Source organism: Tenrec ecaudatus, chromosome 9 (genome assembly GCF_050624435.1).
Source record: "Tenrec ecaudatus isolate mTenEca1 chromosome 9, mTenEca1.hap1, whole genome shotgun sequence".
NCBI classification, from domain to species: domain Eukaryota; kingdom Metazoa; phylum Chordata; class Mammalia; order Afrosoricida; family Tenrecidae; genus Tenrec; species Tenrec ecaudatus.
This window is the reverse complement of record NC_134538.1, coordinates 115,017,128-115,042,556: the sequence shown is the minus strand read 5'-3', so window position 1 is coordinate 115,042,556 and position 25,429 is coordinate 115,017,128. Positions and strand designations below refer to the sequence as shown.

The 25,429-nt window shown below is 40.3% G+C and overlaps 1 pseudogene; it reads left to right on the top strand.

The window, feature by feature from the left end:
- Nucleotides 1-19,675: 19,675 nt before the first annotated feature.
- On the top strand, nt 19,676-20,206 carry LOC142456489 (translationally-controlled tumor protein-like; annotated as a pseudogene).
- The last annotated feature ends 5,223 nt before the right edge of the window (nt 20,207-25,429 follow it).

Genomic DNA, 25,429 nt, shown 5'->3' with positions numbered 1-25,429 from the left:
TTATTCTTATCTAGAAGTTTTATCTTTATAATCCATATAATCAAATAGTAAGTATTATTAAGTACTTAGAGTTATGCAGCACTTCATGCTAGTACATGAATATGACTCTTTTTTGGACCCTGAAAAGGTAATCATTCATATCTCAGAACTAAGGGCAGCTTAATGATCAGTCTAGTTCCTTTAGAAAACACTTTAAAAATAAACATGCCAATTTTTAATAATGGCCTGTAGAACTATGTGTATATAGAACAACTGTCATTGTTAGGGAACACCATCAGTAAATAGATTATACTCTTGTCATCTATTGTTCTTATTTATTCACCATGAACCAACTCAAAAGGTTTTCCTTTCTTTCTCACGGAGGTAGCATTTTGACATTCAGACAATTCTCCTGTCTCCTCCCAGCAGCACAGTTGTAGTTAAGTGTGACCCCTGGCCTCAAACACAGCCGGCGTTTTATTGATGAGTGTTCCTTTCCTTTAGAGTTCTTAAACCAAGGTTCTTGCTGAGAAGCTAAGCAGAGGGAGGAGTTCAGCTTCTCTAAATTGATTAGACTGTGGAGTGAAATCTCCGGGGAAATTATAGCAGAAAAGACAAAGAAGGATGAGCTTTAAAAATAACGGAATCTGATAATTAGATTTAATTGGGTCACCTCCTTACTATCATCATAATTAACTTAATCTCTCATTTAGTGTTATTACACATACAGGGTGAAAACTAATGATGAGAACACTTTTGTGTCGAACAAACAGAAAGTCTGTTAAAAGTGAGAAAGGAAAGAAATAAGTAGAAAAAGCCTTTAAGTTCTAGCTATTTAAAAAATAATATATGCCATACATATGCAGATATGCATGTATTCTAGTTCCATGATATAAAACTTAGAATGCATTATATAAAAGTTGTATAATGGCGAATGAGATTTTACCATCTCATTAGATGGAAGGGATAAGTAAAGCTAAGATTTACCATTTTTAAAATATAATCTAATGGCTTTGTGTGTTTCAAATAATAACATATAATAACAACATAAAAATTCAATTTCTATTGAAAGTAAATAGACACATATATGTGAATTCTTCTAACACTCACTGATGTTGGTCATGTTCTAATAATCTTACTTTGAATTTTGTCTGTTTAAGATCAGCTTCTAGGAGGATGAGCCCACTTGGTTAGATTTACAGAAACTTGTTAAATTACAAGAAGTTCTGATGGCGTAGTGGTTAGAAGTTGGGCTGCGACCTGCAGGGTTTGAAGTTTGAAACCACCAGCCCTTCCCAAGGAGAAAGATGGGACTTTCTAGTCTTCTAAATCGTCCCAGAATCTCAGAGGGGTGTCAGAAACTCTGTCCTATAGGGCTGCTCTGGGTTAGTAACATCTAAATGGCAGTGAATTTGGAGTTTGGTGAAGTCCCACCACATGGGTGTCAGTTTGTTGGATTGTGGAATTCACCTGTTCTAGGATGCTGGAAGGTATGGTGGCAGTATTTAAAATACCACCAGGGTCAGCCAAGGGGCACGGGTTTAAGCAGAACTTCTAAAGCAGTGGTTCTCAACCTTCCTAATGCTGCAACCCTTTCATACAGTTCCTCATGTCATGGTGACCGCCAACCACAAAATCATTTTCCTTGCTACTTTGTAACTCTAATTTTGCTACTGTTAGAAATTGTCATGTAAATATCTGATATGCAGGATGTGTTCTCATTGTTACAAATTGAACATAATTAAAGCATAGTGATTAATCACAAAACAATATATAATTACATATTGTGAAATATTTATTTCTGATTACAAATAAATAAAAATTTTTCTTGAAGATGGTGTAGCATGGGTAACAGTCTTAATATAACAACAGTAAGCTACATTGCTGCATTTTGAGACAGTGTGTGCTAAAAGCCAATGTCAGTGTAAAGGTTGAGATAGCTTCTTTCTCTCCAGATCAGAAATTTTCAGGGCAGCCTTTGCAAGAGCACAATGAAGATCATCTTCCACAACAAGTCTACTTTTCTATTTAGACTCAATAACCAATAAGCTGGAAAACCCTGTTTCACAAAGATATGTTGTTAGAAATGGAAGAAGGCACAACACAGTCTCAGACAGAACAGAATATGACTGCAAACCCTTGATGCAGAATGTTGTAACTGGCATTGTAGAGAAATCAGTTCTCGCTGCATCGCTGTTAATAAGTTCAATGAACTCCTCTAGTGCTGTCTCAGGAACATCTTCAACTCTGGCTGTGAATGGGCTTCTGTGAATGGGCATTAGCTGCTTTTAACAAAGTAGCTGCTTTCTACACAGTAGCTGCTCTCTACACATGTATGACTGGTCCGCATAAGTACATTATGGCACCAACCCTGTCACATACACCTGTATTTGTGCAAGGTGCATGTGATGGGTTTGGCACGATGATGTCATCACACCAGGTACTTGTATGTGGGCGTAACTGCATGTGGGAGGACTCACCTAGAGACGGATAGAGGAGCGGTGTCTCAGTTTCTAGGACCATGGGGAATATGTCTTTTCCAATGGTCTTCGGCAACCCCTGTGTAAGTGATGTTTGACCCCTAAAGGGTTTGCGACTCACAGGTTGAGAACCACTGTTCTAGACTCAGAACAAACTCCAAAGAAAAGCTTTGTCCATTTCTACGAGATTAGCCACCGAAGACCTTCTGGCCAGCAGCAGAGTGCTGTCAGATAGATGTGGGAAGAGGCACTGTTGTGATTGGAAGACACGCCAAACACGGCTGAGAAGTGGCCACTGCACTAAGTGGAGTTCACGGTAATGTGCATGGAATCGAGTTTTCAGAACCCTCATTTGTTGACTGAGCATAACTCAAAATGAGAGAAAACACCTGCAACATCCATTAATAATAGGAAAATAGAATGTAAGAAGTATGAATTAAGGAAAATTGGAAATCATCAAAAATCCAATGGAATACATAAAAATTGAGATTGTAAGCATTAGTGAGCTGAAATAGATTAATTATCTGGTCAATTACATGGTTTACTACACCTGGAATGACAAGCGCAGCAGGAAGAGTTTCAATTTTATGGTCCAAAAGGACATTTCAATCTATCTTGAATTAGAATACTGTCTGAAACAGGATAGGGTCTATGCACCTGCAAGAAATCCAGCTATTGTGATTTTTCAAATCCGTGTAGCCAGCACTAAGCCAGTGATGGAGACGTTGAAGAAGTCTGTCAGTGTCTTTCATCTGAAATTGATCAAACATGCAATCAAAAAGCACTGATAACTACTGGTAATTGGAATGTAAAAGTTGGAAACAAAAAGGAAAAAAACTATAGTTGGAAAACAGGATTGGGTGGTAAAAATGAAGCAGAGTATCCATGATTGGATGTTGCCAGATCAATTACTTATTCCTGGCAAATAACCTTTTCAACAACACAAATGGTAACGATGTGCATGAACTTTGCCCAGTAGAATGCCAGGATCTAAACTGACTACATTGGTGAGAAGAAATGAGAGAGAAACTCAATATCATCAGTCAAAACAAGTCTAGGAGCCAACTATAGAAACCAATAATCAATTGGTCATATCTAAGATCAGTTTAAATAAAAGTAAATATGTCATCCTACCTCAATTTAGAGAGCAGCTCAAAAATAAATTTAATACATTGAGCACTACTGACAGAAGACCGGATGAGCTGTGCAGCGACATCAAGCACATCTTAGAGGAAGGAAACAATGGCCTTTAAAATGACAGGAAAGAAAGAAAAAGCCTAACTAGCTGCCAGAAGAGGCTCTGAAACTTTTTCTTAAAGGCCGAGTATCTAAAGCAAATGGAAGAAACTATCGAGTAAAGCGTGGAATGGAATACTTAAAAGGGCAAGATGAGAAGACACAGTTGATTGTTATAATGAGATGTACAAAATTGGGAGTTAGAGATTTGTGGTGGTCACATAATTTCGTGTCAACTTGAAGATATATAAAAGTGTAGGGGTGATATGCAACCTGTCAACCAGGTCACAGCCTGATGGTGCCTCCTTGTGGGCATGGCCTGCTCAGTAGGAGGATGCTGGAAAGTCCCCCTTTCTCTCTGCCTTAGCTTTCCTGCTGGTTGACCCTGGATGCCGCCAGAGTCCTGGAGATTCGTGCACCGCCATTGGTTCCACAAGGCTTTGTACCTATTGGACTGTGATATTCCTGCACGCTGTATCACTGCATGAGTCTGAAGAGGGACTTGTGGACAAGTATCAGATTTACAGACTTGAGCTGGGCTGGGCTGTTTCCTCAATATATAATGACTTCTTGCTATAAAGCTCCTTCTTACACACACACACACACACACACACACACACGAGTGTCACTGGAATTATTTGTCTTGTGAGCCCAGCCTAACACAAAAGTCAAGAAGAAAGAACATGCTCAGTATATATTAAACTGAAAGAACTAAAGGAAAAATCACTTCTTGGATTGTAGTATTGATGGATTCTATGGGTAAAATATGCAACAATGCAGGATGCATCCAAAGATGGTATAGGGGATAGATATATAGAGCTATATACCAAAAAGAATTGGTCAACATTCAACCATTTCAAGAGGTAGAGTATTGAAGAAAAAAAGTTCAAGCTGTCCTGAAGGAACCAGCAAATACCAGGCTGTAGGAGTGATGGACTATCAACTGAACTGTTTCAATAAGCAAATAAAAACATTGGAAGAACTCACTCATAGATGCCAACACATTTGGAAGACAGCTGCATAGCCAACTGACTGGAAGAGATCCATTCTTGTATCAATTCCAAAGAAAGGTGACCCTGTTTAATGCAGCTGTCATAGAACAATATCATTAGTAACACATGCAAGTGAATTTTTGGTGAAGATAATTTGTAACCAGTTGTAGTAGCACATTAGTAAGGAGTTGCCTGATTTTCAAGTTGGATTCTGGAGAGGACTTGAAATGAGGGAGTTCATTACTGACCTCAGATGGAGTTGTCTGAGAGAAGAGGGGAGCAGAAAGATGCTCATTTCTTTTTGAATGATGTTCCTCGGTCCTCCCACAGCTCATCAGGTCTTCTGCCATTGGTATTCAATGCATCAAATCTCTCCTTGAGATGCTTTGGAAATCCAAGTGGGATAGACTCAAGGTTGCAATTTGGTGCTCATGGACTTGATTTCATTTTCTTCATCTTTATCCTGAACTTCCATGTGAGCAATTGACGGTCTGTGTCACACTCAGCCCTTGGCCTGGTTTTAGCTGCTGCTATTGAGCTTCTCCCACAGATGTGGTCAATTTGATTTCTGCATTTCATTCTGAAGAAGTCCATGTGTATAGTTGCCTTTTGTGCTGTTGAAAAAAACTATTTGCTATAAACAAGTCATTGGCTTCGTAAAATTCTATCATTTGATCTCTGGGTACATTTCTGTAATCAAACCCTTATTTTACAAGTACTATTCTTTCCTCTTTCAAATTTTTGACAGGAGTCGGTAGAATTCATCACCAGCTTTTGTGGTTGGTGCATACATTTGAATAATAATTGTGTTCATTGGATTTCCTTGAAGGTTGATAGCTAGAACCCTATCACAGACTACTTGTCTTTCAAAATAGAGCTTGAAATGCCCTTTATGACAATGAATGCCATGACATTCCTCTTGATTATTTTATTCTCAACCTAGTAAATCATATGATTTTCTGATTCAAAATGGCGAACACTGGCCCATTTATGCTCACTAATGCAAACTAGGATATCAATCTTTATGCCTTCCATTGTATGTTTGACCACCTCTAACTTTCCTAGATTCATATTTCACACATTCCAAATTCTGATCATTAGTAGATTTTTGCAGCTATTATTCCTTGAGTCTTGTCCCATCAGCAAACAACTATCCCAAAGGCTCCACTCCCCAGGCTTTAATCAACTCGATACCACTGTTGAGGCCACTTTGAGAAATCAGCTCCCATCCTCAGGCGTTATCTCTGACAACGTTCTGCTTCCGTTCTTTGGCCTTCGACCATGTGTATTTCAAAGCTGTGCATAAGGTTTTCGGTGGCCCTTTCTTCAGTGTGGGAAGCCAGGTCCTCCCAGTTTAGTCCAGAAGCTCCACTGAAACCCATTCCCTTTGGGTGACCCTGCCGGCATTTGAAATACCAGTGACATCGCTTCCCGCTTCACAGCAACACACAAGCCACCGCAGTGTGACTACCTGACAGACAAGTGCTGGGACATATAAATGACAGCCTAGAGAATGGGGCAGTTTTACACATTTCACCTGGGATATTATGAGTCAAAATGGACTCGATTGTACCCAGCAACAATAGATACTGCAAATTAATTAAACATATTAAATTACATCCCTGTGAATTTTCTGAGAAAGGAAAATATTTTTTAAAAGTTAATCTGATGTTCATCAAGAAGTTTATGTCAGCCTTACCTTTGTAAACCCTTTGTCCATTGGGGTCTCGTCCATAAAGAGCTGGGAAGGAGAATCGGCCCCTGACAGTTTTCCTCTCTTTTTCATGGGGAAATCACTCTTTGGGGCATTATAATGTTGAATTTACTATATAAAATCTGTGTATCTTTTGCTCCATTGTAATCTTGGTTTAAAACTTAGAATAAAGCAGAATTGTTAAAAGAAATTAAATTGTTTGGCTTTTACTTTTCACAACTCTTATTTTTATTTCAATTATATTGTTTTCCATTCTTTTACACAAGACAAATAAAAGTATATAATATATAACATTCCATTGCCTGAATAATTGCATACTTTTATTAGTTAAATTGTATACCATAATCAGGAAAATTAAACTTTTCATTGGGCAAACATCCAAAATGTATTTTGTTATTGTTCCATATTGATTCCACATTTCTGTGTGTACCTATCCTATTCTTAGGGGAAAGGAAGTGGAGATGAAAGGAGGTCGTTGATAATGTTTAAAAGGAAAACATATGCCAATTCCCTTACAAAGCTCTCGCTGCCTGTTCATGTGAACAGACTATCTATGTGGACTGCGAATCAAGGATGCATTTACATTTTAAAAGCAAAGAAACTCTCTTCCTTGAGATAATTCACATTGGTGGCAACCTTCGGTTTTATGTAAATATTTGTATTATAAGTGAAAATCAAGTAGAAGAGACTTGTTTTTAGATAAGTGTTACATTTGAGGATACACGACAGCTCAATTACAGGGGAAGATCATTCTCTGGTGCCTCCAATCTTAGTTCCATAAATGACAGTCTTCCGGCCACTAACGGAACTCTTTCAGGAAGAACTCGGCGAGGATGACAGCTAGCTTAGAGCCGTCAAAAGGTTCCGATTCTTTGGTCATCTTTGGGAGGAGGATTATAAAACATGATGTACAGAAGACCTCTACTTACACGTGGCCATGATAATTTATGTGGAAAAAGTAGAAAGTAGACTTTCTTTCACCCTTATGAAAAGATGAATATTGTTTAACTGAAACAATTCTCTGTTGCTCAAACCCCCAACCCACTGACATCGAGTCAATGCTGATTCACGGCAACCTGCTGTGAGTTTCTGAGACTGTAACTGTTTACCAGAGTAGAAAGCCCATCTCTCTCCTGTGGAAATGCTGGTGGTTTTGAACTGCTGACCATGCAGATTACAGCCCAATGTGTAACTACTACACTCTCAGGGCTCCTATGTTAAGAGAAGAGGATTATTAGATAGGATAATGAAGTAAATCTAACCGTGTATATGCTACCATTATACAAATAATGTGGGAGATGTAGAAATACATGAACTGAAAAAAATAGATAAATCAATTAGCCAATCCCAGGGTAGAGAATGTTCTGGAAACACTTGCCAGGGGACTATGGGTATGAGGGTGTTGGTGTGGTCAGAGAGATCAATTTTAGGCTGAACAAGATAAAAAAGAGCCTTGAGAGACAGGCCAACCAAATCTTCTATTTTGTCTCAATTCTATTTCCAACTATAAATAGATATATATTTAGGCCAGAATGAGAGCGATGTCAATGATTAATAGACAAGGTTTGGACAAGCCAAACTTGGAGGCCTGGGGGCTGGAGGACCCAGGCAGCTCAGACATGGAGAGGCTGCACTCAGGGTGCGGAAGCCTGCCGAGTCCCAGTCTGCCACTTCCATCACAGGCGAAGTTGGCGTGACCCAAAGGCCAACAGAAATAGTGGCACCATGGGAAACATTCTGTAGAGTTCTTTGTCTATATGTTGTTTTGTGTCTTAATTAGACTATAAGCAGTTTATTTATTTATTTTCCTCCTGAAACTATATGCTGAGCTTATGTGCCTAAGATATGTTATTAGACTTACACAATAATTAATTATTTCAAGAAAAACAAGGTCTAAGATTTCAAGGACGTTTTGAATGAATACAGTCTAGTCAAGTCTCTTCTGTATGGTTGCTATGCATGAGAATCAACTCTGTAGCAATGGATTTTTAGTCAGTTCCTTTAAGGTTAAAATGAAACACTACACTATAGTTTACTATTGCATGGAAATTGACTATTCCAATATCTTTCCTCCAGCACACAGCTATTTTAATGTTATAAAATATAAACAGAAAATCTTGATTTTATAAGGTAAAACGCCAAGTTCAACACATGTCTTTAAACAGCTTTCTCTTGGCCCCCAGATTAAGTCACCAACCTTCATTATAAGTTTCCTTCCTAACTCCTTTGAGTGTGGATTTCCAGGCTGCCTTCCAGTATCAAGCTCATTCCTCTAATGTGCTGCTAAATCTCAAATTTGCTCCCCGTCTTTTCCTTTAAGTTTAACATTCGATATTTTGAAAACTCAGTTATGTCCTTGCTCAAATAAACCTCACTTTACTCTTTTCCTTTGATTCATATACTTATGGAAAGCTCATCCCAAAATTATGGCCACTGAAAAACTCAAGTCTAAGGTTCAACCCCAGGTCAAGACCCAGATGTCCCTTGGTTCAGTAGCAGAGATTGTGTGTCCGTTTAACAATAATGGCATTCAAAACAATTCTTCTTGATGGTATGTCATCCTAGCCAGTTGATTATACCATAATACACATATATCAGGTCTCAAAACCCACTGCTGTCTCATCAATTCTTACTTTTAGTAACCCTGCACAGGGGTTGTGAGATGATAAATCGTTATGGGAATAGACAGCTTCATCTCTCTCCCAAGGAGTGGCTGGTGGGATTGAACCACACATTTTGGGGTTCTCATCCCAATGCCTAGCAGACAGCACTACTCCAAACAAATTCACTGCAACAAGTTGATCTCACTTATGTCTAGATAATAGAGAATTTTGATTTATGATTAAGCAAAAGCCCATGTTAACCACATAGTGTAAGAAGTGAAGGGAAGTTTGTACAGGGTGCAGGCTCTGTTTCTCATATCTATAGAGTCCTATTAGGTAGATCTTTATTTTAGAGGAGGGGTTGGAGATTCTGTACTTACTTGAGCATCCCTGGTGGTTGAGTGGAATAAAAGAAATCATAACTTATACAGAATATTTTTGCACTTATGTCTACTTCATAAAAATGCTTACCTAAATGATATGCACTTCACATAAAATATTTGAATCTGCATATTCAGGGTGCCAAACTGGACATGTTCTTAGAATCGGGAATCTTCATAATCAACCTCATTTAAGTGGCTCCTTTGTCAAGCAGACTACAGCCATCTAGCTTTCAAGGTCCTCAGCACAAGGAAGGATGCCTTACAACTCAGCCTAACATGTGTCTAAGTGCATCACAGGAACTTTACAAAACCCACTTTTTGAGTTCAGCACACATTATTAACCACCCTTATGGATTCAGTTTTCTGTGGAAATCAGACTGAGGTCTATCTCTTTCATGGGAACAATTTCATGCAATCTAGCTACGTTTTATATAATTATATTATTACTGAAAGTCCCATGGACTGCCAGAAGAACAAACAAATCTGTCTTGAAAAGAAGCATTGCCAGAGTGCTTCTTGGAGGAGAAGATGAGGATACTTTTGCTCACGCATATTAGACATGTTATTGTTAAAAAAGGAAGGAAATAATACCTGGGGAAGAGCACAGCGTTTGGTAAGTGGAGGCACAGTGAAGAAGAGGGCGTCCTTCAATGAGCTGGACTGACACCGTGGTTGTCGCAATGGACTCACACATAACAGTTGTGAGAACTTGACTGTTGTGCCGAGGGTCACAGCCAACTTTATCACCTAAAAAGAACAATGTTATTCATTTAATTGGGCTTAGTAGACTTTAAGAGCGAATAACAATAGAGTACAATTATAAGGGGGACTAACGCATAAATAGGATATGTCAAACCGTGGTGTTACAACTAGTGTTCTTTTCTGAAGGTTCCAGCAACCACTGAATTTATTCTCTATATAGGCTCCATTGTCCTGAAGTTTTGGCACAAACATGAGAGAAAGCATCTTTTCCTTACTGCCCCGCACACCCTTGGATTGGAAGGTTCCACTGCTCTGTTTGGACATTTTCCATTATCCTCTTATAGCATCCATATGCTAGCTTTTCATGCCTATTAACGTTTTCTTTGCCCCGGGCGCCCTTCCAAACACACTGCTCTGAAATATGGAACTCCTTAGTCAGGTCTATAGCCAACAACTCAAACCTCAACGAAGAAAAGATTTCCACCAGAATTTTTGAAGGCGCTGTTATGATCAATCAATGCAGCCGCTCAGTGAGTGTGGAAAAGAGTCTCTTATCAGACAACCCACTCCGAAAAGCCTCTACCAAAGAGACCACGTCAGAAGGCAGCGAGTGCAAACCACCAGGAGAAACACTAGCCAAGCTCAGCAGCAACAGATGTAGGGTAAATGCATTTATCGACCAACGTCCTTGTGAGGTTATATTTATGTTTCTACTTACTGGGCACACTTATATTTCCCTGCTAGCAGTGACTGTTATTGATTTAATACAAGTGACAGCTCGACACCACATTGTAGCTCTCTAAAATTTAGGAACGCAATATAAACATGCACTATTTTTTTTCTAATATAAAGAAATGAATCCATCCAAAACTCAGATACTTTGCTCAAAAAAAAAGCTCATGGTTAAGAGGAATGTGTATATTGTCTTTAACCAAAAAAAAATGACGTGAAGCTAAAAAAGTAACACATCGGTTGGGTAAGAGATGCTGCGTCTTTTCCAGATGTCTAATTTTCTTGCCAGAAATTTTGAAGATTTGTTTTAAACATTCCATTAAAAAATGCTTACCAATGCTCTTTGAAAGAAAAAGCAAGACATATAATAACTTCATCATCTCAAAGTAATCCATAATGAACCAGACACCGCATCGTTACTGAGAAAATATCAGTCCAGAGAAATCAGAAACCAGGGCTCTGGCCATTTGGTGAAGCTTGGCTGGCTAACATGAGCCGAAGGCTTTGATCAAACTGTGAATTCGTTCCTCTGTGATGATGGTGTTCCATCCTCAGCTTTCACGAGGGAAGCATTTTAAAGTAACTGGTTATGTCGTTTGAAAACTCAAATCCCAGAAATGCTGGCTAGACGCCAAGGAGTCGCCCCAGAGGGGTGAGCACGAGGCGGCCGCACACAATTAGCTTAATGCTACTCTGGGCCCGGCGTGTGCTGAGTCGGCAAACTCCCGGGACTCCTTTGCGTTAAGTGGGCGGGCGCTTGAATGGAAAATATACCTGTGAGATTTAACGGGAGACAAGAGACAGCACCAGAAAGCAATCCAAGGGCTGGGATTTCAGAAACCTTTCAAAGAATAATGGACTCACGGAACAGAAAGGTCATCCGCTCCGGTTTCTGACACCGCATGTATTTTACATGATCAAAGATGGCATGCCATCTACTTCATCACTTAGGTTTTTAAAAAGGAGTCCCTCTGTCTTCTTTAGTGAAGGTTGCGAGAATATAAAAAAAAAATTCTTTCATGTGAGTAATCAAACTCCACTTGTTGTAGTGAAAGCACGATACATTTCTTTCACTTTCTATCTCTCCATATATGTGATATTTTCCTATATTATGTGTGACTTTTTTCCATATTAACTGTTCCAATATCTCGGCCTTTTTCTTCATTAGCTTTACCTTCTGTAACCCGGGACTATTAAATATTCAGTGATTTAAGTTGTCAATGTCATGACAACTTGACTTCTTGTTGATCACATGGAAATTACATACATCCTGATGTTAAAGATTTTTTTTGTTAACATCTGGTCACTTAGGAAAATAGCATATCTTGGTTAATTTTACACTTTAATTCAAAGATGTAATGCAGGGTATAAAACGCACATTTTGTCTAAGTAAGCTAGGATCAAGTTTGTTTGACAGTGAAGATAAAAAAATATATCCACATAGAAAATGGTGCTTCAGGTATATAGAAAACGGATTTTTATGTAAAACAATTCAACATTAATAAGTAATATCAAAGTTTCCTCATTAAGTAATATTAAAATTTACAGTATCATAAAATAACATAAAACTTTCACAACTATTAATTTTAAGATAACCTCTGACACATGCTAATAGAGAAACGTTACAGATGCCAAACCCCAAACCGAACACATTGCCATTGAGTCTGTCCCGTGGCGAGGGCTTTTGTGGGCACGGAGCTGTATGGAGTGAGCGGGTGCCTTTCCGTCTCTCCTGTAGAGCAGTGGATAGGTCTCATCTGCGGTCCTTGTTGTTAATGATCCAGGCTTGCCTGATCATATTTAATAATTCTACTAGGATTTTTGTGAGATGTGAAACATAATTCAGGAAAGTACCTTTCAGCCGCATCAAGAACTTTAAACCATAGACTCATAGTAGAGAAAACCTCAAAAGTACGTGGGGGTGAGTCCACAGTGCAGCCACTGGCTTCCAGTCCATGATGCACATATGCATTAGAAAGCAAGCGTGCTTACACACGTCCTGCGATACATACAGGGCGGCCTCCTAGTAGTCCTCCTTCTCGAGGTAATAGTACTAGTACTTAGTATACTTGTTTTAGTCTCCTAAGGATACCTTCACACAAAAATTAATTTTAAAAGGGGCCAATCAAATAGCAGTATTTGAGGTGATCTGTTCCTTGAGAGGGCGTGCTGATCCAGTTAAATTCAAAGTAGAGAAGTCAGTTCAGAAGTTATGAGATTATGGTAACTCTTTCGGGGGATGGAGTGGGGGCTGGATTCCAAAGGATAATCTTGTCTGAAAGCACAGAGGAAAATCACAGGCTTTTATGATGACATGGTTTGAAGGAAATTGAGAGCTACCTTGGTGAGAAAAATTTCAGGAAAGTTGCTCCTAGGAATTTTTTCCAACACAAAAATGTACGTGCTCCTTCTTCTAGGGCAGGGGAGGGAATATCCACCTGTGGGGCCATCACGGGCCTGCACACTCATCAAGCCCAGCTGACAGCAAGCTTGCCAAAGGCACGCAGCTCCCACTCTCACATATGTTAATTGAATGCTTGACCAAATATCAAAAATACATTAAATCTCCCAAACAAACTCACTGCTATCTAGCCATCTCCAACTCATAGTGACCCACAGTGGGTTGCGCCTTGGACTACTAACCACTAGTTCCACAGATTGAAACCACCAGCTGCTCAGAGAGAGAAAGAGATGTGTTCCTAGTCCTGGGCTGGGTTCCATTTCGTAAACCCACGGGGACTGTTCTACCCTGTGCTGTAGTGAAATAGAGGAAGAGCTGGGAGGCAAAGGGCATTTATAGACATGTATATATGCAAACATATTTACATATGAGGATGGGGAAATAGATCTATGTGCATACATTTATATGTTTAGTATTAAGGTAGCAGAAGGACATTGGGCCTCCACTCAAGTACACCCTCAATGCAAGAATACTTTCTTCTATTAAACTGGCATTTTATAATGCTTACTTTCCTGACACGACTGCTGAAGACAAAATGGGTGCATAAACAAATGTGGTGAAGAAAGCTGATGGTGCCCAGCTATCAAAAGATATAGGGTCTGTGGTCTTAAAGGCTTGAAGGTAAACAAGCGGTCATCTAGCTCAGAAGCAACAAAGTCCACATGGAAGAAGCACAACAGCCTGTGTGATCACGAGGTGTTGAAGGGTTCAGGTATCAGGAATCCTCGAACAAAAAAAAAATCCTTTCATAGTAAATGAGGTGGGGAGTGAGGAGTGGAGATCCAAAGCCCATTTGTAGGCCACTGGAGATCCCTTTGCAGAGGAGTCTCAGGGAGGAGACGAGCCAGACAGGGTATCATGTAGCAACGAGGAAACATACAACTTTCCTCTAGTTCCTAAATGCTTCCCCCCTCCCCACCCCACTATCATGATCCCAGTTCTACCTTTCAAGTCTGGCTAGACCAGAGGATGTACACTGGTACAGATAGGAACCAGAAACACAGGGAATCCAGGGTGGATGATCCCTTCAGGACCAGTGGTATGAGTGGCCATACTGGGAACGCAGAGGGAGGGTGGGTTGGAAAGGGGGAACCGATTACAAGAATCTACATGTGACCTCCTCCCTGGGGGATGGACAACAGAAAAGGGGGTGAAGGGAGACATCAGACAGGGAAAGATAAGACAAAATAATAATTTATAAATTATCAAGGGTTCATGAGGGAGGGGGGAGCAGGGAGGGGGTGGGAAATGAGGACTTGATGCCAGGGGCTTAAGTGGACAGCAAATGTTTTGAGAATGATGAGGACAATGAATGTACAAATGTGCTTTACGCAATTGATGTATGTATGGATTGTGATAAGAGTTGTATGAGCCATATATATATATATATATTAGAAATAAAAAGACCTTCTGTTGGAAAACCTGCTTCATCCACTGATAGCCCTTATCTTAACCCTTCAGACACCTTTTTGTTCTCCAACTGTAGAAGGACATTGAAAAGGGACAGCATTTGAGTGCTAGGCCGCTTAAACTGCCATTTTGATGTGTAAATTGAAGAGTACAGGATTAGATGGGGAAACGTTGTTCTGGATTGGACAAGGCCCAAATCATTAAGGATTTGTGGGATTGCATTTCTTTATGGAAGCTCTTGAAAAATAGATGCTAAACCTATTCAAGTTGTTCGCAGTTTTCGGTTCCGTGAGACTTTAGGACTTATGTGCCCACTTCCTTACCGGCTCTCAGCCAGGGCTCATTCTGAGCCTCTAGACTCGGAGGGTGATCTCCTTCCTTGGTGTATGGTTGAGTCTCTTTGGCCTCTTCTTCTAGCTAATCCCTTCTTTGCTTCAATCTGAGAGAGCTCTGTCTTTTCAAGAGCTCACATGAGTATCTGAGGCTCACTGATAATCTAAGGATAGTCTGTCTGTTTTAAGGTCAATAAATGAATGGAATTTGCAAGGTCTCTTCTGAGCAGTCCCTGGATTCATATTTGATCAAATAACCAGAGTATGGAAATCTTAGAAAGTGACCTGTTGGTGCAGTGGTTGAAATGATTGGCCACTAACAGAATCTTTGGCAGTTCAAACCAGCCAGTCATTCCAGTGGATAAAGATGTAGAAGTCGGTTTCTATAGATTCACAGCATTGGGAACCCTATGGGGTAGTTCTACTGCAATACTACAGAGTCACTGAATCTGCATCAACTCAATGGGAGTGGGTTTTGGTTTGGTGTGGAAACCTTAGGAAACATCATTAGAAATCTGCTTCTATAAACTCCAAAGGCTAAAAAAAAAAAAACAAACTTAACTTTTACGTAAGAGGGTGAAAATATCAATTTTTAAATGTAGATAATAATAATTATACATTTAGTTTCTGAGGTAGCCTCATAAATTTTAATGAGAGAGGAATATACATTTATATATATGCATTAACCTCCCTGGCGGTCTAATTTTGTCAGTAATTTTGTACCCAAAGCGGTATATTATTTTATATAAAATTTGTTGTTTTATATTATGGGCCTGTAATTCTTAAGAAATTACTCATTTTACTCTCTAGTAGACATTGCATGTATGATAAACTTTAATACACAGTTAACATTTACCCTGAGCTACACTTGGGATTACTGCCAGGGAGGTTAAATATACACAGGCTCTTTTCGTGTCCGTTATATAGACTCAGAAAATGTGCATTTAACTTATATTGACTCATAGTAACCCTACAGGCAAGGGTACAACTGCCCCTGTTTGTTTCCATGACTATAACTCTTTATGAGAGTAGAAAGCCTCATCCTTCTCCAGCTTACTGGCTGGTTGTTTGAACTGCTTACCTTGGAACTATGGAATATTTGGTTATATTTATATAGCCAAGTAACTATGATGTTTCCAAAACAAAAATAAGTGGACAGGCTTCACTGGTTTAACTTTATAATATTTCTGTAATATCTGACAGAAAAGAAAATAGCTAGATTGACATTACAGCTTCTGTTGGATGTTAGGCATGCCCGGATGTGTGATGGAGTCAGGTACATGGCCCTTCTGGCCACAATTCTTTATGTGAGGTATTATAATTCTGATGATATGCCTGCCGATATAATCCCAATTTAGAGGGACTTCTCTACTAGATGATTGGATGAGATTAGGGTTGGATTAAGACCTGAATGTAGCATAGGGTGGAAACCAAGTAATGCTCTTTGTTTTTTTTTGTTGGTACGGTTTGATAAAAGATTAAAAACATACCTCCATCAATTCCACTCCTCTGTGTAGAAGAGTCATCTCAGACAGAGAGAAAAAGCCAGGACCATTGGAAGAGCACCTTCTCTGTTTGAAGTGTTAGGGGTGAGGACTAGAGACACCAGAGAATACAGCAGTGAAACTCCAGAGAGCAGTGCCACAAGACCACATCTGCCCAAACTATGGGACTGTGAGTCAAATGGGTTGACATCTTAGCCCACAGGGGCCGAAGCCATGAGATCAGGTAGTTGAGAGGCAGAGGTTTGGAGAGAGACTTGACTAGTGACTGAGGAGAGGTCTTCTATGAGCAATGATTACATTTTTATTGTTTACTGATCCTGATTTGTGTTATCCAACTAACTCCCCTAGAAAAATTCCACAATTATAGATATTATCTGTGAGCTCTATGTGACCACCCAAGGAATTACTGAACGCAGCATGGAAGCAGGACACGGTATGGTGGGTGTCAGAGTAGGTAAAGGAGACTGGAGTATGGCGGTATGTCTGACCTCTGGGCATTGGCAAAAGAGAAGGCAGACGAGGTCAGCTATGGCCACTCCTAAATGTTCTAAAGCATAGTGCCTGTGGATATTTTCACTACGCACTTATTAAAGCATGCTTGAAAACACAAACAGCAGCACTATTTGAATATAATTTTTTTGCCCTGAGCCCTCAAATGGGACTCAGTGTCCCCCAGGTTTCCACAACAAAACCAAACCAAACCAACCCCACATCAATCACCCTGAATTCAAGTGACAGCTGATTGCTTAATGAACAGGTGGGGGAGAAGAGAATGGAAAACGGTCAGTTGCAACTAATCAATCCACTACACACAGGAAGGCATCTGATCCTGAGCATGGGAAGAATGACAATAATATGCCCAAGCATGTATCTCAGCTCGTTCAATCCTGAAAATTCAAATTTCTTACCATGACGTGCATTAAGAATACATTTCTGAAGGACTGTATTAATTGATTTTTAAAATTTTATTGGGAATAATCCATGCTTTAAGTTTATGGCCTGTGTTTGGAGCTGCTAATTCTTTACCAATCATTCAAAGCCAATTGTTCTTCATTAAGCTCATCAGAGGAGGAGTTAGATTTTATATTAGTTGCTGGTTGAAGCTGTCCATGATTTCACTGAAGAAACTTACTACAACTGTTTTTTGGTTTCTCTACGCAACCAAAGGAACACTATTGGGAATCTAGATACGATCTGTTGGTGGGCGTGCACTAAGAATAACATTCGCCATGATGACTGTCACACGGCTCCCTGCCCCTGAGCACCACTAGTCAGAGTTCTGGTACAGTATTTAGCTCCTGAATGTCGTTTTCCGGATCCTAAGGGAGATGGGGGAATGAGCAAAGGACCGACGCCCCTCTATGCACTTCATTGCAATGGCTTTGCACGTCTGCTCCAACTTTATTAGGTCCTAGAGTCAAAATGTCTTTCATCTTCATACAATTAATTTAGCTGACCTAATACTAGAATTCTGTTATTCACCCGAATTCCCCAACTGCTTTATGAACTAGAAAATTGGGAGTTACTTAGCATCTTTTTTGAAACATTTAAAAAAATTGATGCTTTAACTCAGAACAGATGGGAAAAGAGCAATAGTTATTAGGATATGTGCATGAGCAGGCACAGCACATGGCGGTGGATTAAAATATGTTCCAAAAAAGAGAAAGAAAATAAATCGCTTTTTAAATATAATACACTTGTTCTCTATTCATTTTCAACCGAGTCCACGGTTTCACTTACCTCTTGATGGTTCTTTTCCTGGGATATACACTCGGCTGCGAACTGAGAGCCCAGTGGTGAACAGATGGATGCAGTCCTGCCTTGGCCAAGTCACCTTCTTGCGGGGATGCTGAGATTTGGCTGCGCAGCCTACCCCAGCTTAAAGAAATCTCACAAGCGTGCAATTTGTTTTTTATTGTTAGATTGTTTTTATTCAAATTTAAGGATACTCAAGTCTTCTCACCTGGCGAGTAATGGTCTATAAAGATACTGTGAGAAGTGAGTCAGTGAATTCTCTACCGAGCTAGCTTCCTGTAAGGGGTAATTTTCTGTAGTGAAACCACCGACCAAAAGCAGCACAATGCAAAACCCTGGCTGTAACTAGACCGGGACAAGGACACTTGTTCACAGGAGGCAGGGTAAAACATACAGCAATTATTGCTCCGTCTGATCTCAGCTAGGGTCATGTGCATCAGCTGACAGATTATCTTGTGTGACACTTGTTTTTTGTCACGCTGAGCATGCCCATGAATGACTTCAAAGGTACCAAAGGACTGGTTATAGGATTGCAAGTTACTTTTATGGAGTAGGCAAATTCATACCCATGAACTCTGTGAATAATGAGATTCTCTCCAGGGAAGGAGGTCTTCCTTCCTAGGCTTCAGGTAAGGCTTCTCAACTGGCTGCGCTGATATCACCTGGGGCTTGTTAGAGCTGCAAGTCTCAGACTGCAACCCAGACTTATCCCAAGAAATATTTACAGGTTTCTCCAGACAATTGGCATGAACTTGCGGGACCATCGTGGTGCCAGAACCCTTTCTAATTAGACATCTAGTCCTGCCCACAGGTTCCGGACTCTTACGCCCAACAGTTCTCTGGGTGGTGATAGACACGTCTCAGAAAATTTAGACTCTTGGAGAACCTTTCCGGGCCATGGATGAGGTAGACAAAGGAATGCAAAGGGAAATCACTGTCACTTCCTTGGAGCATTGCCTAAGGAAAGAGTGACCCTTGGAGGAAATGGGGTTGTACAAGATCCAAAAGCGTCACACTGCAAGAAGGAGAAGCAGAGAAGCTTTTCCTGAGTAAAGACAGGGAAGCATGAGAGAAGCAAGTCACTGTTATTAGGAAAATAATAGTCGTAATAAAGGTGGGTATTTAGCATGCCTACTGTACTGAATGGCACAGAGTAGCTAGAAATAAAGGATATACATACATATACTAAATTGATGTATGCTGGGATAGATCAACTTTGTCAATTAAGCAGTGGCATCAGAATTTAGTTTAGAGTCAAATGCATACAAAACCAATATTATATCGCCCTTTCCGCTCGCTCCTCCCTCCCCCGAGCGCCGCTCCGGGCCGCACTGCGCTCGCTCAGAGCTCCGGGCTCCTGCTAAGCTAGCGCTGCTGCTGTCTCCCTTCAGCCGCCATCATGATCATCTACCGGGACCTCATAAGCCATGATGAAATGTTCTCCGACATCTACAAGATCCGGGAGATCGCAGACGGGCTATGTCTGGAAGTGGAGGGGAAGATGGTCAGTAGGACCGAAGGTGCCATCGATGACTCCCTCACCTCATTGGGGGTAACGCCTCAGCTGAAGGCCCCGATGGTGATGCAGCAGAAAGCACCGTAGTCACTGATGTTGATATTGTCATGAACCATCACTTGCAGGAAACCAGCTTCACAAAAGAAGCCTACAAGAAGTACATCAAAGACTACATGAAATCAATCAAAGGCAAACTTGAAGAACAGAAACCAGAAAGAGTAAAGCCTTTTATGACAGGTGCTGCAGAACAAATCAAGAACATCCTTGCAAATTTCAAAAACTACCAGTTCTTTATTGGTGAGAACATGAATCCAGATGGCATGGTTGCTCTGCTGGACTGCGTGAAGATGGTGTCACCCCATATATGATCTTCTTTAAGGATGGCTTAGAGACGGAGACATGTTAACACCGTGGTCCACTCACAACCGATGCCTCATCCCGACTGGCTGCTGCTCATCCACACGACACCAGGACTTAGACAGACGGAACTGATATCATCGTGAGCTCTACATTTACTTTTGACCCTGATTTATTTGGAGCGGAGGATTTTTTCTTTAAAGGAAAAAAAATGTCGTGTAGGTTGTCTAAAATAAAATGCATTTAAACTAAAAAAAACTCCAATATTATATCAATAAGTAATTGCTATTATGTAATGTTTCAGTGCCAACACTTCTCTGTAGTTTGCCGTACTGCGGTGACTTGTGTGTTGCTGTGATGCTGGAAGCGATGCCACTGATATTTCACACACTAGCAGGGTCACCCAGAGTCAGCAGTTTTCAGCAGAGCTTCCTGAAGAAGAATAGATTACCGCGAAGGAGTAGACTATCCATCATTGAGGAACTAGCCACGGGAAATCACACAGATAGCAAGGAAACAGTGTCAGAAACTGAAACCCTCATGAAGAAGAGCAGTAGATGGTCAGGTACAGTGTCAAAAGATGACCCTCAGGGTTGGACGACAACACTCAACATATGACGGAGCAAGCCTGCCTCGTCAAAGTTGGGGTGACTCTAATGAGCTGGACACAACACAGCCTTCAGAACCCTCGTGTCTGAGGCAGGACTCACAGGAGAAGAAGCAACTGCACACGTCTCTTAATAATTGAAACTTGGAATGTACGACTAGGCTTCTAGGAGAGTTGGAGATTGTCACGAATGAAAGGAAACACATGAAGATAGATACCCTAGGCATTAGTGTGCTAAAATGGACCTAGTATTAGACCTTTTGAATCAGACAAACATGTGGTTTAACATTCCAGGAAGGATGGCTCCAAGAGAAATGATATCGCATTAATAATTGAAAAGGACATTTTGAGATCTATCTTGAAGTATAATACTGCCTGTTATTGGAAATATATATTTACATACAAGGAAATCCAGTCAATACAAGTATTATTTAACTTTATACACTGACCACCAAAACTGGCGATTGAAGGATTTTGCCAAAATTGATCAAACATGCGATCAAGATGCATTGATAATTATTAGCGATTGGAATGCAAAGTTGCAAACAAGATGACAGAGAAGTAGTTGGACAATATGGTCGTGGTGATAGAAATCAAAGTGGAAATTTTGTGATAGAATTTTGCAAGATCGATGGCTTCTTCATTGAATAGACTTTAACAACTCAAATGGTCCCCAGAAATCACACTGGTTAAACTGTGTAACGAGACCATGACAAAACGAAATATCAAGTGAGTAAAGCCAGGCTAGCTCAACTGTGGAACAGACCACCATTGCTCATATATAATTTAAGTTTGAACCTACAACAGCCAAAAGATGACCTTGAGTACATTTCACCTGAACATTGAAAACATCTCAACGACAAACTTGACACATTGAACACTAATGACAGAAACTTGATCGGTTGTGGGATAATATCAAGAACGTCACTCCTGAAGAAGTCAAAGGTCATTAAAAAGACAAGACATAAAGACAAGATCAGAGTGGATATCAGAAGAGACTAACTTGCTCTAAATTATAGAAAAATTAAGGCAAATGGATGAAATGCTCAAGTTAAAGGACTGAACAGAAAACTTCAAAAATAAAAGCTTGAAAAGCCAAATTAAAGTGTTTTAATACAGTGTGCAACGGCTTGGAGTTAGAAAAACAAAAATGAGAAACACGTTGAGCATGTCTTAAATTGAAGGAATGCAAGAAAAAATTTAAGCCTTCTGTTGAAATGTTGAGAGTTTCTATGGGAAAAATATTGATTTGATGCAGAAAGCATCAAAAGAATATGGAAAGAATACAGAGTTGTATCAAGAATTATTATTCAACATTCCACTACTTCAGGAGGTATCATGTGAACAAGAATCAATGGTTCTAAAGGAAGGTGTTCAAGCTGCATGGAAAGCATTATACAACAAACAAACAAACAATGAAACAAAAAGCTCCACGAGTGAACAGAGTACCAATTGAAATTTTCAACAAGCTAATGAAGCACTGGAAGCATTCACTCGTCTCTGCCAGGCTATTTGGACTACAGCTATTTGGCCAACTGACTGGAACAGATTTATATTTATACCAATTCCAAAGAACAGTAACTGGACAGAATGCTCCAATTACAGGACAATGTCATTAGTATCGCACGCAAGTAGAATGTTGTTGAAGATCCTTCAACAAAGGTCACAGCCATACATTGACAGGAAGCTGCCAGAACTCCAGGCCAGATTCGGAAGGGGAAGTGGACCAAGGGAGTGGGGCTTGGCTCAAAGGAGAGAATGCAAGAAAGATATTGACTGGTGGTTTATTAACTATGCCAAAGCACTTGACTGTGTGGCTCATAACAAATTATGGAGAACCTCGAGCAGAATGGGAATTCCAGAACCCTCCATTGTGCTGTACGTGGATGAAGAGGCAGTTGTGAGAACAGAAGAAGGACATCGAGCATGGTTTAAAATCAAGAAAGATGTTTGTTAGGCTTGCATACAATCTGTGGGCTGAGCAAATGATCAAAGAAGCTGGACTATGAAAAAGAATGTGGCACAAGGACTGGAAGAAGACTAACAACCTGCGATCTGTGGATGCCACAAGCTTGCTTACTGAACGTGAGGAAGACTTGAAGCATTTCTTGATGAAGGTCAGTGCTTGCAGCCTTCAATATGGATGGCAACTTAATGTAAAGAAGGCCAAAATACTCAAATTGGACCAATAGATAATAACGTTAAAATGAGAAAGGATTGACGTTTACAAAGAGCTCGCCTAGCCTGGATCTACAGTCAGTAATCAGAGATGGAAGCGATCAAGCCACATAGTACATTGGATAAACCTGCTGTATAAGACCTCTAACCAATGTGGAAAATCAGGAGGTTTCTGCGAGGACTGAAGTGCAAAGGACCAATCCATGGTCTTTTCAATTCCTCATACTCATGAGCAAGTTGAACATTGAATCAGGAAGACAGACACATGTGAGTGACGGTGCTAATGAAGAATATGGAAGGGCTGTGGATTGCAAACAGAGCAAACAAATGTGTCTTGGGACGACTAGAGCCAGAATGCTCTTTAGAAGCAAGGATGAGGCAATTTCATCTCCCATACTTTGACGTGCTCTCAAGAGAGACCAGTCCTTGGAAAAGGACATCATGCTTGGTCAAGGGGAGGGCCACCAAAACGAACAAGACCATCCACAAATGTATTTCCATGGTGCTTCAATGGTAGGCTTGAACATGGCAATGAGTTGAGGACGATGCAGGTTCAGACAGTTTTTCCTTCTGTTTTACCTAGGGTCACTGTGAGTCAGAGTCAACTTGATGCCACCTGACAGCCACAGCAACGTATAAATGAACTCAAATAGGCGTTGAAACTTCTCCTTCAAGAAAAGACAGAAAAACAAAATATAGACCGTAGTTTGGTTTATAAGGTGCATTCATCACCCCTTTACCTGCCCAATACAGTACACTCAGCAATGAGGATCAGTGAGGAACCAGAACAATCAGTCGCTGATGTCAATCACCTAGTTCTCCTTATACATCTCTTTCTGTTCCAGCAAGTCACCTTCCTAAATAGCATACAATAAGAGGCTGATCTTATTAGATAATATTCCAAGGATATAGAATATTTCATCAAATTACCTAAGCAGTCCATAAGAGGTTTCGAGATTTTTGACACTCTTTAGGGAGGCTCATTGCTATCAAGTTGATTCTGGCTAATAGTAATGCTATAAGACAGTATAAAACTCTGTCTCATGCGGAGTGGCCGCTGTTTTTTGAACCGCTGACCCTGTGGTTAACACCCCATCAAGTAACCCTCTACACAACCAGAGCAGCACATCAATAAAACATCAAAACTGTGGTGTCTGCTGAAGACCAAACACCGAATTAGTCATTGTCACATATTCTGTATGTTCTGGAGGAGATTTTATTAAATCTATTTTCGTGTATCAGGAAAAGAAGACTCAAAACTATTCCATTTCTATTCAACAATGAAACTAATGGCTGAATACTAATGCTATGTAGCTTTTTGATAATGTCCTTTTGTCCTAGACGTGATGCAGTGACGTGTGAGATGCCACGAGTCTCTGGGGAGATAACAGAGTTTCTAGATGCAGCCTCTACCTTCTATGATCTCCGTTTTCATTTCCTATCTAGTAGGAAGAATTTCTTGCCTAACTTCACCTAGAAACTTCGCCAGTTGGAAATGGTCAGATCTTAAACTTACTGCTATCGAGTTGATGATGACTCATGCTGTCGCTATCAATAAGACTGAGCAGAACTGCCCTGGTGGTTTCTGAGACTTTACATCTTTATGGGTGGAGAAATTCTCACTTTTTTCTTGCAGGTGGCTCAGTGTTTTCAAACTGCTGGCCTTGAAGTGGCTGGGGAGGTTGAAGTTGTCAGGAAGTTAAGTTGTGTGTCGGGTCTAATACCTAGCTCATGCTCAGTCTAGCTCTCCCTCTCTCTTGAAAGAGGTCAGGACTATCACAGGAGAAAGCAGTAGGATCTTGAAGAAAGTTGGTTTCCTTTTCCTCGACGCTCTAGGCTAGAAAGGAGCCTTTGGGGTATGTATCTCTCAATGGGCTGCTGACTGCAAGGTCAGCACTTCTATGCCACTGTGGGAGAAAGACTGGGGCTTTCTACTCTCCTGAAGGTGTACAGTCTCTGAGATCCACAGGGACAGTTCTACCCTGTGTTATTGCATTGCTATGTGTCAGAGCTGTCTCAATGGCAGCGAGTTCCTTTTTTGTTTTGTTTGTTTGTTTGTTTCTATACTAGGTAAGATTATGAGTTCTTGGACAAGAGGGTTTGGAATTCTGAATTGGCGACTCCCTCCTATGGTCAGCGTGATGAGTTTTTTCTCACTTCTCTTTGATTTTATAAAACCTATGCAATACCTAGGAAACATGGCAGTGCAGTGGTTAATGTGCTTGACTGCTAACCGAAAGGTCAGCTGTTCAAATCTCCTGGTTGCTCCATAGGAGACAGTCTGCTTGGGAACTGCTGGGAAAATTCTACTTTGTCTTATCGAGCCCCTGAGAGTCAGAATAAGCTTACAGCACTATGTTGGGTATTGGCTCATTTAGGTAATTGCGATATAAAATTTTGATTTATTGTGTGTTTGAATTAATACCTTAGGATATCTCTAGGTAATTGCATTCACTTGTTGCTTTAGGATATGTGATAGGGCGTTTT